General features: G+C 43.0%; 1 long non-coding RNA gene across 1 annotated transcript; it reads right to left on the bottom strand.

Annotated features, from left to right (window-relative positions):
• Positions 1 to 2,687: 2,687 nt before the first annotated feature.
• On the bottom strand, positions 2,688 to 2,986 carry LOC124858854. The gene is made up of 2 exons (XR_007035957.1): positions 2,848 to 2,986; positions 2,688 to 2,753 (listed from the first exon to the last, which is right to left on the bottom strand). It is a non-coding gene; the product is annotated as an uncharacterized LOC124858854 (long non-coding RNA).
• Between the last annotated feature and the right edge of the window lie 3,398 nt (positions 2,987 to 6,384).

Raw genomic sequence — 6,384 nt, 5'->3', positions numbered from 1 at the left:
AACCCCTAAGTCAGAAGCATCAACCTCCATGGTAAACTGTCTGGTAGTGTCAGGGTGGATAAGGATTGGTGCACGGGAAAACTTCATTTTTAGAGCTTGAAAAGCTGAATCTGCCTCCGAAGTCCAGGTGTAATGCAACTTAGTGGAGGTCAGAGCCGTCAGAGGTGCTGCGGTCTGGCTGTAGTTCTGTATAAACCTCCTGTAAAAATTAGCAAATCCCAGGAAGCGTTGAAGTTGTTTTCTTGTCTCGGGAATTGGCCACTCCAGGACTGCCTTGATCTTATCAGGATCAGAACGAACCTGTCCACCCTCTAAGATGAGACCCAGGAATGTAACAGAGGACTGATGAAACTCACATTTCTCAGCCTTAATAAATAATCGGTTCTCCAGCAGCCGCTGAAGGACTAGTCGAACATGATGATGGTGTTCTTCAAGGTTTCTGGAGTAGATCAGAATATCGTCGAGGTACACAAAAACAAAGATGTTCAAAAAATCTCTTAACACATCATTAATCAGCGACTGGAAGACTGCTGGGGCATTGCAAAGTCCAAAAGGCATGACTAAATACTCAAAATGACCCAAAGGAGTCTGAAAAGCTGTCTTCCACTCGTCCCCCCGGCGGATTCTAACTAAATGATAAGCACTCCTAAGGTCAAGCTTAGTAAAAACAGTAGGACCCTGAACTGGTTCGAACGCAGAGGAAAGTAAAGAAAGTGGGTACCTATTCTTAACTGTAATCTGGTTCAAGCCCCGATAATCAATACCGGGACGAAGGGAACCATCCTTCTTTCCAACAAAAAAAACCCCTGCTCCCACTGGGGAGGAAGAGGGACGAATAATACCAGCAGCTAGGGAGTCATTAATGTAATCCTCCAAGACCTGTCGTTCAGGTCCAGAGATAGGATACAACCTACTGGTGGGTAGAGGAGCCCCAGGAAGAAGGTCAATGGCACAGTCATAGGGCCTATGGGGGGGTAGAGAGAGAGCGTTACTCTTGCTGAAGGCTAGTCCTAAATCATGGTATACTGTAGGAACCCTGTACCCTGCCTCTCGCCCATAGACTGCTGGAGATAGGCACCAGCTCCCCCGTGACCCACTATGGAATAAGCGGTAGAAAATGACTGACTGACTGTAGGAACCCCGGAAAGGTCGGGACAGTCATCACTAAAAGGACTAGGCACAATGGAGTTCCTAACAGGTAAGGCCGACTGAAGACAATTGGAACGACAATAATTAGACCAGGCCTCAATGCGGAGTTCGAACCAGTTTAAATGAGGGTTGTGTTTATGCAGCCAAGGAAAACCCAGAACTAAAGAAGACTGAGAAACCGGAAATACATAAAAAGAAATCATTTCCCTATGATTTCCAGAGAGAACCAGTTCAATCGGCATGGTCTTGTGAGTAACTCTATGCAGCCTCCGTCCATCTAAGGCAGAAACTAATCGTGGCGTATCAAGAAGTACAATCTCAATCTGGGCCAGTTCTACCAACTTGCTATCGATAAAATTCTGCTCACAGCCAGAATCAACGAGTGCTAAAAGATTCCTAGTCTGCTGACTACCAATCAAGGGTGCTGGTAGGGAAAATCTAGGGGCTTCAAAATCATTAAACTGGTCCGTTAGCTCCCCCGAAAAAACTAGCGGACCCTGTCTTTTGGCCGGGTAGGACAGGTTGGACAAGCTGCAATAAGGTGATTGGATGAACCACAGTAAAAACACTGGTTCCCCTGTCTACGACGTTGTCTCTCCTCAGGGGTAAGGCGAGTGCGACCTATCAACATGGGTTCAGGTCCAGGCAGAACTACTTGAGGAAGAGACCTAGCGTTGGGTGGTGATCTTGCAGAAAAAGAAGAACGAGCCCGGAAATGCTCAGAACGGGCTCTCCTTCTCTCACGCATACGACTGTCAATCCGTGTAGCTAACAAAATTAGCTCATTACGGGTCTTAGGTTCATCAATCAAGGTTAATTCATCCTTCAGTGGCTCATCTAGGGACTGGAAAAAAGCTGTTCTAAGAGCACTATCATTCCAGCCAGAAGCAGCTGCAAGAGTACAAAATTCTAGGGCTAAATCAGAGACTGGTCTATTTCTCTGATTTAAGGCCCACAACTGGCGAGAGACGCTAGTCTGGTCGGTCTCAGAGGAGAAAGCCAGCTTAAACTCAAGAATGAAGTCATCAAAAGAGCAATCAAACTGATTACAGTCAAAAAAACGAGCCTCAGCCCAACGTAAGGCCCTCCCTGTAAGTAATCCCAGTATATAAGAAATCTTAGCATCATCATGGGGAAACCTAGCAGGAGAGCGGTTAAAGACGAGAGTGCATTGTAACAAAAACCCCTTACAATGATCAATGTCACCGGAGAACTTCTCCGGAACAGGGGAAGTGACGTCGCGTGAGTGTGAAAGACGTTGAGAAGTAGAAGCTGCTTCAGCGCCCTCAGAGGAACCGGAGGTCTGAGGACTTAAAGAATGTTGGAGTAGCGAGACAATATGATCTAGCTGCTGATTATTCCGTTGGATCTGTTCAGAAAGAGAACGAAGAGCAGAGTCATGAGAGTGAATCTGGTGAGAGTGTTCAGATAGAGTTCTACTGAGACTCTCTGCTGGGTCTGTCTGGCCTGAGTGTTCTGACATCATTTTTGACACTGATCTGACCCACATGCAGAAAGAACACAAGTAGAGAGCATCAAACGGTGAAAAGAAGTTTATTATTTCTAAATTCTACACAGGGATGACAGGGATCTGGTCTCTCCAACTGTGCGAGAAAAATAACTGATAAGAAAACAGGACGGCAATGTATATATAAATATATAAATATCAATATCATGAATATAAATAAATGCTCTTACTAGAGAGTGAACGGAATCCGCCAGGGGAGACGGGGTTTAGGAGAACTGAAGTAGAGCTCACAGCGAAACGTGCTTTCTGTGGAAAGCGAGCGGAAGGTGAAGCAGGAGTTACGTAGGAGGGTGGACAGGTCTGCAGGAGAAGTACGCTTGTTGTAATGTAACACAGATCCAGTAAAAGGTGAAGATTGCTCAGTCCAGGAGTGTACGTAGAATTCCAGACAGGTAATCCAAAAGGTTCCAAGCGCTCGAGGAATAGTTAAGGGATCGATGGACATCAAGGTTACTAAGGCGAAAACACAAATGTCAGAAAGGAACAGAGCAGATCAAAACCCAAAAACTGGCTCGAGATGATTACCACATAGGCTCAACACTCAGGCGACGAGTAGCAGGCAGCCACGGCTTAAGTAGCGTACACGGCGATCAGAAGATGGGAAACACCTGTCCACATTCCTCCTGTAGCTCGACACCCTCTGCTGGACGAATAAGGTTAGCAGCAAGCAGAAAACAGACAGGCTCCCAGAACCCGACATGAGCGCGTTGTAGCGCATATTTAGTCAATGACATGTACACACAACAGTATATATTTGATCACTTGTTTTTTGACATTTTAGGGGAAGCTGAGCTTCTGCTGCATTCTTAGAGCAATCGCCACTAGCACCAGGTAAAATACAGAAATCTTTGCCGTGAGTGAATTAATCTTTTGTGTTTGTCATTTCCATCCAACCATTTGCTCCTCTAAGCTACATTTATTTAATGCTGTCTTTTAGAGATTTCATCCCTACACAGGACAACTTTCCCTTGTTATTATGAAACCCCAGTGCAACTATACCCCCAGTGGGACTGCTGTTCAGATTATAAAGAACTATTCTCCAGGGGATGAGGCTACTCAAGGCCCAATATGAGATAGGGAATTGTAGACTTAACCCTGTCCCTTCCTATATACCCATCAAGTAGATAAATAAAGGTTTAATTAAGATATGCTGCTCTGTTAGGCTTGGGGGTTGGCAGCTGAGTGGAGGAGGGGCAGAGGAAACACATTTTGAATATGAGAGGCTATACTCAAGCTGCACCAGTAGAATAAGGCACAATAAAGAGATATTTAATAAACATATCTGAGCCTGCAGGCTGTTGAATATAGCTTGCAACATAAAGCCACTCATAATGAAAAAAAAATCCATTACAAAGAGAAAACCATTCCAGCTTGGTCATTACAAAAATATGAATGAGTCAATTCAATTATTTTGCATTTTATCACCTCCTCCAAAGAGCAGAAAGTGTCTCATAGGTGTGGCATCAAGATTAATTGCTATGGAAATTAATTTAGAGAGTAATTCTCATCAAAAACAGAATTACCTTTGGCTTTATCAGGATGATTCACAGTGGCGGTGTTTGCTGCGTCCTCTCGCTGACTCCTCTGTCACGAGGCCAGAACAACTCGCAGACTGGATCCAATCTGTTATTAATTTTAGTGTTTGGAAATGCCAAGATGAAAAATTCATCCGAGCGGGGCAGTCATCACATGTACGTTAATCATTTAATGAAAATGCCTAAACAAAAAAAACAAACAGAGGTAGAGCACGTTTGTCTGCTCAAAGGGGGCAAAAGCCAAAACACAAATTAAATCGGTAACATAAAAATGTTAAAATATAGTAGGTAATTATATCCAGAGCTGTTTCTTGGTGATCCATGTTAGAACACACATTGCTTTCTACTGAAAAGCTGATATACTATCAAAACAGTGTTATGGACCTACAAGATACACATATATGACTATTCAGTCTGATTACATCACCAAATTCATGCGAAATAGATTATAAAATGTTGTGAACATATGAAAACATTGAATGTGTTAAACCTTCCTCATAAGGGTTAAATGATTTGATTGCTTCAGCCTGCTTTTAACAAAACACACAAGTCTTGAATTAACTTGTCCATGTTATCACTGATTAAATATTTTATTTTCTTGTTTACTTCTTTACTTTTTACGTCCATAAGGGTTAGCATGGCAACCATCCTCTCAGAACCTAATGGAGACTTCAACAACCCCTCTGCTGTTATACAGTACTTTCCATAAGTGGATGCTTTCTGCTCTATTGTGCTCAGTGATTACAGTGCCTGTGCAGTAATTTGCTGTTTCAAAGATGTACTTCTTTTATACCGATTTAACTACAGACTGCAGCAGCTCCAAATGGAACAAGCAAAAAGGGTTTCCAAATTAAAGATTTTTTCTTTTTCTTTTTCTGGGCACACAGTTTAACCCCAAAAAATGACATGCAGGTCAGAAGGCTGATCTGTTTTGGATCTGTCTATGCATGAAAGGTGAGAATGAATCGCTTCGTCACACAGCTATTTGAAAACCGCTTGGTGCTAGAAAATATATGAGTGAGCCCAGAAGTAACAAATGAGATGGTGCAGCCACTTGCAAACTCTCACACCTCATACACCACATGTCTGTTTTATTCTCTTGTCCTTCATAACTTTAATACGCATCCACAGATACACACACAGACACACACACACACACACACACACACACACACACACACACACACACACACACACACACACATGCACATTCATGCACCACACCCTGCATTCAGTAATTTAGATGAGTATTGTGTGGTTAGACCGTGCTGGAGTGTCACACAGTTTATGGGCCTGCTAGCTTTTAAGTGGCCTTTAAAGATGTTCTGCTAAGCCATTAGTTGCACTTCATCATAAAACTGCATCATTTAAGAAGCTGACTCGCTGACTTTTGCCTCTGTATTTTAAATGAAGTTGCAGAATGGGACTAAAAGGAACAAAGTGAGTTTCGGCCTAACAATGCCTCCTTTTTTCTCTGTATTTATGTACAAGAGCCTGTATTTCTTTGCAAAAACTGGTTAACAGTGTTTTGGAACCCCAGAAATCTGAACTTTTTGCACCCATATGTACACATTTTATATTCCAACCAAGACTGGAAAAAAGCCTTCATCATAACATTAGATTGAGATAAATATTTTTTTATTTTTGCCTATGGATAAACCAGGATCAGGAAATTGGGCCAGTTCGTCCTCCAACTTCTTGGAGATCTCAAACACAAGAACATAGAGTGGAGTCAAAGAAAGCAGAACAGGAGGTGTAGATTTAGAACTTCAACTTAGTCTAAAAACCTCATGTTTGACTTCCAGAGACAGAGAAAGAATAATAATACCTTTGATAAAGTTAGACCTTTTATCAGTGAATAATACTCTGAAGATTCCTTTTCAGTTTCCTTCACAATGTCTATTCATTTAGTTACATTTCATGTTTGTTGATGTTGTTCGGTGAGACCATGGAGAAGGACTACCGGTTGGCCTGGAAGCGATTCTGGCAAACTGTCCGGCGCCTCAAGAGGGGGGAGCAGTGCAAAGACAACACTTTTACAGTGGGTGTGGGGAGCTGCTGACCTCGACAGGGGACATTATCGGGCGGTGGAAAGAGTACTTTAACAATCTCCTCAATCCTGCCGTCACGCATTCCCTGGTGGAAGCAGAGACTGGGGACTCGGAGTCGGAT

This window comes from Girardinichthys multiradiatus, chromosome 22 (assembly GCF_021462225.1).
Source record: "Girardinichthys multiradiatus isolate DD_20200921_A chromosome 22, DD_fGirMul_XY1, whole genome shotgun sequence".
In the NCBI taxonomy this organism is placed as follows: Eukaryota; Metazoa; Chordata; class Actinopteri; order Cyprinodontiformes; family Goodeidae; genus Girardinichthys; species Girardinichthys multiradiatus.
This window is presented reverse-complemented; position numbering and strand designations above follow the sequence as displayed.